This window comes from Denticeps clupeoides, chromosome 14, assembly GCF_900700375.1.
Source record: "Denticeps clupeoides chromosome 14, fDenClu1.1, whole genome shotgun sequence".
Lineage (NCBI taxonomy): Eukaryota > Metazoa > Chordata > Actinopteri > Clupeiformes > Denticipitidae > Denticeps > Denticeps clupeoides.
This window is the reverse complement of record NC_041720.1, coordinates 21,038,343-21,047,812: the sequence shown is the minus strand read 5'-3', so window position 1 is coordinate 21,047,812 and position 9,470 is coordinate 21,038,343. Positions and strand designations below refer to the sequence as shown.

The following is a 9,470-nucleotide window of genomic DNA, read 5'->3' as shown; positions in this document are numbered from 1 at the left end:
CACAAGGAAAAAAACTCCACACAAAAAACTCTAGGAGAGAGAAAAAAAGGTGTGAAGAAACGTTGGGAAGGAGTGATACAGCGAGGGAGCCCCTTCCAGGGTAGAGTGAGCCTGACAGTGGTGTCAGTGCAGGGCTGGGGATGGTTTGTCAGAGCCCCGCCCCTTTTAGCCTGAAGTAGTTTTCACACATACAGAGACTCAGGCAGGAGAACCTGCAGCCTGACTTAGGAACAGTACATGGCATCACCGTAAAAGATAAAAATACGATTTTTTAACTTGACTTGATGCTCAGCAATTTTGGTGTGAATTGGATGTTGTGTTAATGAGCTGAGCATGAATGTTTGGGATGCGAGAACACATATAATGTAAAAAAAAAAAAAATAATTATGCTAATATTCAGATTGACATGGTGACCAAGTTTGGGGTATGTAGGTTAAATTGTATACCACATGATACGAAAAACGGTTTGCTCCAAAATCACAGCTTGTACCCTGCATTTGAAATGCCATGAGCAAGAAACTGTTCAACTTATCAAAAATTCCTTATAAACACTCCATAAGGAAATGTTTGCACCATACAGAGAAAATTGTATATTTATCTGATGAACAGTGTACAACCGCAACAGTAGTAAGTGCAAAATGGTGCTTTTTCCCTTGCCAGCTGGTGGCGCTATGCCACAGTGTCAAAAATCATATATGAATATTATTATGGTGTGAGACTGAATATTTCTGTTAAGTTTCTTCTCGATTAGTCAATGTTTAGAGTGATTTATGATTTATTTTTTCACAAAAAAAAAACGTCATTATCAAAAAAGCTTTGCAATTTACCGTGGTAAACCTGTGATCTACATTCAAGCCGGACATTGGGTCTGGGATCCTTGTTTCAAATTCCTTTTTATGAGAAGCTATTGTGTCTGAGCGTATCATAAGTTTGCCTTAATGAGCTACACATGGCTGAAACCTGTCTGTGTGCGAGCTTCGCGTGACTTGTGTATATAGGAAGCACCTGAGAAATGACAAAACCTGTGAAAAGGAGAAGAATAATGAATATAACCACAAGCGGTGATGATTAGGGCTGCAACAACGAATCGATTGAATCGTTATGTCGCGCGACGCGGAGACGTTTGATTATTTAAAAAAAACGTTATTTGAGCGCGGAGTGGAGTGAACAAACTCGGTTTCTCTCGCACACAGATGCTAGCAGAGTTTGGCGCCTCATAGACAGCGTGGAGCAAAAACTAAAAACACAAGCAGAGGTAGAGGACAGATACATGGCGGAGGCAGAGAAATCTGCGCGAAAATATGCAAAAGCGACATGGCACGGCACGGGAGCACCACGGCAATGATCCTGCACCTGAAACGCGTGTTAGATGAGGAAGAAGGGAGTTCAGCAGCATGGTAAGTCGCTACAGAATCCTACTTTTGTTCCGTTTTGAAGTGAGGAATGTAATGTCCCTGGTGCTGGTGTTTAACTCGCCGCGGAGGAGAACTAGACGGGGACTTACAGCGCCACCTACAGGTGTGGAGGGGGGATGAAACAGCGTTCGGACTGTTCTCTGCGTCTCCGCGTGGACGACTCGCCTATTGTGTCCCTGAGCAAGACACTTAACCCTAAGTTGCTCCAGGGGGACTGTCCCTGTAACTACTGATTGTAAGTCGCTCTGGATAAGGGCGTCTGATAAATGCTGTAAATGTAAATGTTTACCCATCATCCAGCTTGACAAGCATGACAAGTTAGCGTTAGCACGTTAATAACAGTAGTAAAGCAGGGGTGCTATAGTTACTTTGCATTAAAATACTAAAGACACGTTTTTATTCACTAGCCTTTTTTGGACCATCCATTTTTCAATCTGTTGTCATGTATAGCTACACTGCAAAAAAAGCTTTTTTTTACCTAGTAATTTTGTCTCGTTTCCAGTCCAAATATCAAAAAAATCTTAAATCAAGATTACTAGACAAGAAAAATGGCATGAGAAAATTAAGTGATGCTTAAAATGTCTGTTTGAGATTATATCTCATTAAGATTAGTTTTCTTACCACATTGGCAGACAATTTTGCTTGTTTTAAACAATCACTTAATTTTGAGATGTTTTATCAAAAAACAAGACATCATTTCTTATGCTATTTCATGTGTCTAGTAAATGTATCTTGATTTAAGATTTTTTAGAGATTTGGACTGAAATCAATACAAAATTACTAAGTTAGAAAAGCATTTTTTGCAGTGTGTGTCAGTGTGAGAGTTTGTGAGTGTGTGCGTCTGCGAATTTTTATAATTTATAAAAAAATAAAGAACAATACAAATCAGAAAATTTAACAGGATTTGTTTGAATGTCAGAACTTGTTCTCTACACTACAGATGCATCATCTGCAATGTAGTGTAGAGAACAAGTTCTGACATTCAAACAAATCCTGTTAAATTTTCTGATTTGTATTGTTCTTTATTTTTTTATAAATGATTTATCGTTCTGGCAGCTCAGGCGGCACTTTATTTAAAAAAAAAAAAGTCTATTTGGCAGATGTAAAGCATACATGTGTATGTTTTTTGTGTTAGTCAATTTTTGTTATATTTTATTATTATTATAACAGCTCAAGGAGCAACATGTTTGTGCACTTTCTAAGATTTTGTTTCTGTTTTTGAATAAAGGGTTGGAAATATTCTTTTCTTTTTTTTTTTTTATCCGATTCAACGATTAATCAAAAATAATAATCAACAGATTAATCGGTTATTAAAATAATCGTTAGTTGCAGCCCTAGTGATGATGTTATTGTAAAACAATGGATGTGTGCCGAATAATTATATAAAATTCCATATTAATTGCAACTGTCAGACTTCTGATTCCTCTGCTCCTGTGAGAGAAGTTTTATCTTGATTACTCCATGTTTACTGTAATTTATGTTTTGTTTTTTTTTCCAAAAAAGGTCAAATTTGGAGTAAATCGGACAAAGAGTCTAGGATGCTTTCTTTTTCTTTATATAAGAAAATTAAACAATCCAGATTATCTCACTTCCTGTTGGGCGGAGCTATTGAGTCTGAGTGTATCATGAGTTTGACTTAATGAGATACACATGCATAATAATTTTGGCAATACATGAAAATGTGTGTGTACAAGAAGGGGTAACTTATCCAATTACAAATCTTACGATGACACATGGGTGCACCAGATTTGGTGCATGTACGTTAAACCATCTCTTCACAAGAAGAAAAAAGACTTACACCATCTTTGAATTGTCCAGTTAATTCATTCTTTGACATATGATAAAGTCCTTATCAGTACTCCAAATCGAACTTCTTGACAACATCCTGCACAAATTTCAGGCGATTTTGATGAACACTTTCTGTACAAAACTGCCAATGGGTATGACCGTGGCATCACCCTGAATATTCCTGTGAAATTTGAGGTTAATGTTTGCTGAAATAAAATGATTTTTTATTCACAGTCAAATTATATTTTACCTTTTGTTACCTTGCCATTTGAAGACCATTTTGTTTTGTATTTCTTCAACTTCTTGTCCTTATACTGGCCAAATCTGGAGCGAATCCGTCAAGTCGTCTAGCATCCTTGTTTCATTTGTCATGGATGGGTAAATTAAGAAATCAATATTATCTCTTTTCCTATGGAACGGATTTAATGCAAGTTATTGAGAGAAAGGTTCATCCTAAGGAGATGCACATCAATTAAATTTGGTGCTGATACGTGACAGTATGTGCAACTGCTGGTCCACCAAAAGAAGAGCATGCTTTGGATGGCGCCGTCGAGCCCCCTGGTGACTTCTGGGGCCCTACTGGCCCTAATTCCTGATGAGTGTGAAAAATCAGTGTGAATGGTAAATGCCTCAAAAATGCCCAAAACCTGAAATAATAATAATAATCCTAATAATAATAATAGTCTTCACCCTTCTAGGGCTCGAGCCCTAATAATAATATCCTTATGGATACAATAGGACCTTTGCCCAGTTGGGCTCAAGCCATAATAATAATCTTTGCAAAAAGATCATTTTTCAGTTCAGGTCAGCTTATGCTGACGGTGCTTGGGACCTGACAGTGCTTGGGATCCCGAAGCATGCCACGCAACCCGGTTTTCTTATCAATCATATTTAGTGCAGAACGGTTGATGTCGTAAGTTATTTCCTGTTTCCGTTAGGTGGCGCTGTAACGATTTAGGAACTTAATTATGTTGTTCAGGCTGGGACACTCATCAATCGTGTCATGTTTGGTGTCAAGATATTTCCTGTTTCCATTAAGTGGCACTGCAACTATTCCAGAAACTTAATGCATTCATTTCATCAGATCAGTCGTTTGAAGTTTCGTTCAGATTGGAAATTGTATGTGAAAATGACAGCAACTTCCTGTTACATGGCGATTCAGCCAAATTTGTAGCGTTGCCATGGGTGAGCTGTACAACGAAATCTCCAAAACATCCTCTTAATGCTCTCTAGGGCTGCAACTAACGATTATTTTAATAATCGATTAATCTGTCGATTATTTTTTTATTAATCGTTGAATCAGATTAAAAAAAAAAAGAATTCATTTCCAACCCTTTATTCAAAAACAGAACCAAAATCTTTAGAAAGTGCACAAACATGTTGCTCCTTGAGCTGTTATAATAATAATAAAATATAATAAAAATCTCAAACAGAAGTTTTAAGCATCACTTAATTTTCTCATGCCGTTTTTCTTGTCTAGTAATCTTGATTTAAGATTTTTTAGATATTTGGACTGGAAACGAGACAAAATTACTAGGTAAGAAAAGCTTTTTTTGCAGTGTAGCTATACATGACAACAGATTGAAAAATGAATGGTCCAAAAAAGGCTAGTGAATAAAAACATGTCTTTAGTCTGTTAATGCAAAGTAACTATAGCGCCCCTGCTTTACTACTGTTATTAACGTGCTAACGCTAACTTGTCATGCTTGTCAAGCTGGATGACGGGTAAACATTTACATTTACAGCATTTATCAGACGCCCTTATCCAGAGTGATAATCAGTAGTTACAGGGACAGTCCCCCTGGAGCAACTTAGGGTTAAGTGTCTTGCTCAGGGACTTCCCCTGCTGCTGAACCCCCTTCTTCCTCCTCAAACACTCCAACATGTTTGCGTTTCAGGTGCTGGATCATTGCCGTGGTGCTCCCGTGCCGTGCCATGTTGCTTTTGCATATTTCCGCGCAGATTTCTCTGCCTCCGCCATGTATCTGTCCTCTACCTCCGCTCTTTTTTTTTTAATTTTTGCTCCACGCTGTCTATGAGGCGCCAAACTCTGCTAGCATCTGTGCGCGAGAGAAACCGAGTATGTTCACTCCACTCCGCATTTTTTTTTCTCTGCATCGCGCGACATAACGAATTGATTAGGAAATTCGTTGCCAACTCTTTTAGTAATCGATTTTTATCGATTCAATCGATTCATTGTTGCAGCCCTAATGCTCTCCCAATCAAATTGGAAGTACAGGGAGTGCAGAATTATTAGGCAAGTTGTATTTTTGAGGAATAATTTTATTATTGAACAACAACCATGTTCTCAATGAACCCAAAAAACTCGTTAATATCAAAGCTGAATGTTTTTGGAAGTAGTTTTTATTATTTTATTTTTTTTTAGCTATTTTAGGGGGATATCTGTGTGTGCAGGTGACTATTACTGTGCATAATTATTAGGCAACTTAACAAAAAACAAATATATACCCAGTTCAATTATTTATTTTTACCAGTGAAACCAATATAACATCTCCACATTCACAAATATACATTTCTGACATTCAAAAACAAATCAGCGACCAATATAGCCACCTTTCTTTGCAAGGACACTCAAAAGCCTGCCATCCATGGATTCTGTCAGTGTTTTGATCTGTTCACCATCAACATTGCGTGCAGCAGCAACCACAGCCTCCCAGACACTGTTCAGAGAGGTGTACTGTTCCCTCCTTGTAAATCTCACATTTGATGATGGACCAAAGGTTCTCAATGGGGATCAGATCAGGTGAACAAGGAGGCCATGTCATTAGTTTTTCTTCTTTTATACCCTTTCTTGCCAGCCACGCTGTGGAGTACTTGGACGCGTGTGATGGAGCATTGTCCTGCATGAAAATCATGTTTTTTTGAAGGGTGCAGACTTCTTCCTGTACCACTGCTTGAAGGTGTCTTCCAGAAACTGGCAGTAGGACTGGGAGTTGAGCTTGACTCCATCCTCAACCCGAAAAGGCCCCACAAGCTCATCTTTGATGATACAAGCCCAAACCAGTACTCCAGCCACGGGCCCATCCATCTGGCCCATCAAGACTCACTCTCATTTCATCAGTCCATAAAACCTTAGAAAAATCAGTCTTGAGATATTTCTTGGCCCAGTCTTGACGTTTCAGCTTGTGTGTCTTGTTCAGTGGTGGTCGTCTTTCAGCCTTTCTTACCTTGGCCATGTCTCTGAGTATTGCACACCTTGTGCTTTTGGGCACGGCAGTGATGTTGCAGCTCTGAAATATGGCCAAACTGGTGGCAAGTGGCATCTTGGCGGCTGCACGCTTGACTTTTCTCAGTTCATGGCCAGTTATTTTGCGCCTTGGTTTTTCCACACGCTTCTTGCGACCCTGTTGACTATTTTGAATGATACGCTTGATTGTTCGATGATCACGCTTCAGAAGCTTTGCAATTTTAAGAGTGCTGCATCCCTCTGCAAGATATCTCACTATTTTTGACTTTTCTGAGCCTGTCAAGTCCTTCTTTTGACCCATTTTGCCAAAGGAAAGGAAGTTGCCTAATAATTATGCACACCTGATATAGGGTGTTGATGTCATTAGACCACACCCCTTCTCATTACAGAGATGCACATCACCTAATATGCTTAATTGGTAGTAGGCTTTCGAGCCTATACAGCTTGGAGTAAGACAACATGCATGAAGAGGATGATGTGGACAAAATACTAATTTGCCTAATAATTCTGCACTCCCTGTATATATAATTACAATTTATCCAAATGTAAAATAAGTCAAAGTCAAAATAAGTCATACTTATTATGTTACCAGTAGGTGGTGCTTTGAGAATTCCAGGAAACTTTGCATTGTCAGGCTGACACCCTTATTAATCCTGTGAAGTTTGGTGCACATTGGGTGCAAATGACTCCTCTTTCCCTGCGAATCATCAAAATGTTCACATATCATCATCCCCAAGGCATTGTAAGTCGCTCTGGATAAGGGCGTCTGCCAAATGCCGTAAATGTAAATGTAAATGTAAGACTGGTGAGGAACCAAGCAGCGTAGAGTAAAGTGTGGCATTTCCTGTTGCCACTAGGTGGCACTTTGACTATTCATGAAACTTACATACAGAGTTAGGACCACACCCTTATCATATATGTGAGGTTTGGTCTAGATTTCATGTTGCATATATGAATAACAGGCACTTTCTGTTACATGGCAAATCATTGAAATTCGCCACAATGCCACTCGCGAGGGGTGCAACAAAAAATCAGATCCATAAATGAGACCCCTAAAATACTCATTTTGTTTTGCCAGGTCAGATGTGTGTGTAAAGTTTCATAACTTTTCGTGCATAGGAAAGCCCTCAAAACTGGTCTTGTTTTCAGGCAAAAATAATAATAAGAAGAAGAATCTTACCGATTTCTTTTCCACAGCAGTCCCCCAGCAGTCACATACGACCTGCTGCAAGAAGCAAATTATTCAGAATAAAAACATGAACAAAAAACAACACTGCACACTGAGGCGCGGTCATTTTCCCAAAATCCTGGTGCCAAACAGAAAATGTACTCACACCAGAAACAGTTCTCACTGGTCCATTCTCCAACATTCAAGCCACTCATAAAGAATCAGGAATATGATTGGCCTCCATATCTGGAACTGGCAAGATGCTGCTGGATGCTGCAGATGGAAAAACACAAGGAGGCAAGGAACAACAGAGCTGCAGAAGCTGCTGCTGGGGAGAGGCCACCTGGTTTCTCAGCTGGTGGAGACCACTTCAGTTTAAGCGGTAGACGGTTCAGCTTCTTGGTGGCCAGTGGCAGATGGGAAATCGCTGGGGAGGAGAACATTCGCTGGGTCCATTGTGGCCAATTCTTCTGTTTAATTTACAAAGAGTTGAATATCTAGTGATCCCCACCCAACCCTCTCCATGGTTAGATGAGCCATAACGTTAAATCACCATCGCCATCAATGGCATCTTGACAAGCCAACTTTTGTTCCCTTATTTAAACATCGGTCCGGTTTGTGACACCAATGTTTGGATTTTCACCGCTAAGGTCACGTGGCCCCTGTCAGTCTGATGCAAGTTATAACTGATGTTCCACAGTGTGTGCTGTGTGTTAATCTTTAGAGAATATTTAGATTAAATTGTAATTTTCTTGTTGTCGAACTTTGTGTACAGAATCTACAACAGAGTGAATTAAATAGATGTATTCATATTTGGGGTCCTAGTGAACCGGAATTGATCTCTTCATCGATGGTAACTTGAAAGCACGTTGTTAGTCGCTCTGGATAAATGTAAATGTAAATGTAAATGTAAATGGAATTGAAGTACATGTAAGAAGGAAAGTAAAATGAATGGACCAGATGAGAAGTGAGAAGGTGACAATGTCTCCAGCATTGACTGCTTCTGCAGAGTCACCAAAGTCAGCTGAGCAGGTGATGGATGGTCACCCCAGTCCTGTTTAGTCCAGTGTCACGTCTCCACAGGTCTCTTCCTTTTCTGTCCATGAGTCTTCTGATCAGAGACTTCAGGCTGTTGTTCAGCGATGACTGGAGGTCTGCAAGAAATGAATTCAACACACAAATACAAAAGAAGGAAATTAGCACCCGGTGAACAAGTGATGGCTGCAACCTCTATTAAAAACCATCAATAATAACTGAGATAAGCATGAATGAGCAGCTGTGTGGACAAGCAGATAGATAACGTGTGCAGCTGAAGGAAGATGGACTTAATGGTCTTTAGCTTTGCATGAATAAAAGGCGTGGGTGGTTTTCTTCAATTAGAAAATCCATTACCATTAAATACTGTCCCCTGAGCCTGATGTCTCGGACACATTGAAGAAATGAACAGCAGTTTAATACCAGTGGGTTCAACTTGAGCAGCACAAATCGCATTTTCTCTCCCCACACTGTAGCTGAGACCAGGAAGCAGATGCGGTTTCACAGCCAACAGAAAAACTGTCGAAGTCTAAAGTTACTTGGCTGGCACAGCAGCACCCAATTGTTGCAGTCAATTTTTTGATAAATACAGCGTTTAAATTTAACATTGTAAATCTAGCTGAGTTTTTGTGTGCAGAGGGGAAAAAACAAGAAGTGCATGTTCATTGGTTGTGTCTGCATCCTTTTTAGGGTGTCAAAATAGGTCACAGGAAACTCTCTGCAAGAGCCCCTGTGTGTTGCAGAGGTGATAGTCTCCAGGTGATCGTATCTATTGTCTTCATAAGAAAGAGTGGCAGGTGCTGCAGGCAAATGTGTAACATGCTCTCGTGCATGTCGATATCAGAAGCCACATTAC

The 9,470-nt window shown here is 39.7% G+C and overlaps 1 long non-coding RNA gene across 3 annotated transcripts; it reads right to left on the bottom strand.

The window, feature by feature from the left end:
• Positions 1-67: 67 nt before the first annotated feature.
• Positions 68-8,389, bottom strand: LOC114763592 (uncharacterized). 3 transcript variants are annotated; one of them, XR_003742358.1, is made up of 4 exons: positions 7,746-8,389; positions 7,592-7,636; positions 6,989-7,108; positions 68-1,022 (listed from the first exon to the last, which is right to left on the bottom strand). It is a non-coding gene; the product is annotated as an uncharacterized LOC114763592 (long non-coding RNA). The 3 variants fall into 3 exon arrangements; XR_003742357.1 differs by lacking the exon at positions 7,746-8,389 and having other exon boundaries at positions 7,592-7,722; XR_003742359.1 differs by lacking the exon at positions 7,746-8,389 and having other exon boundaries at positions 7,001-7,108; positions 7,592-7,722.
• Between the last annotated feature and the right edge of the window lie 1,081 nt (positions 8,390-9,470).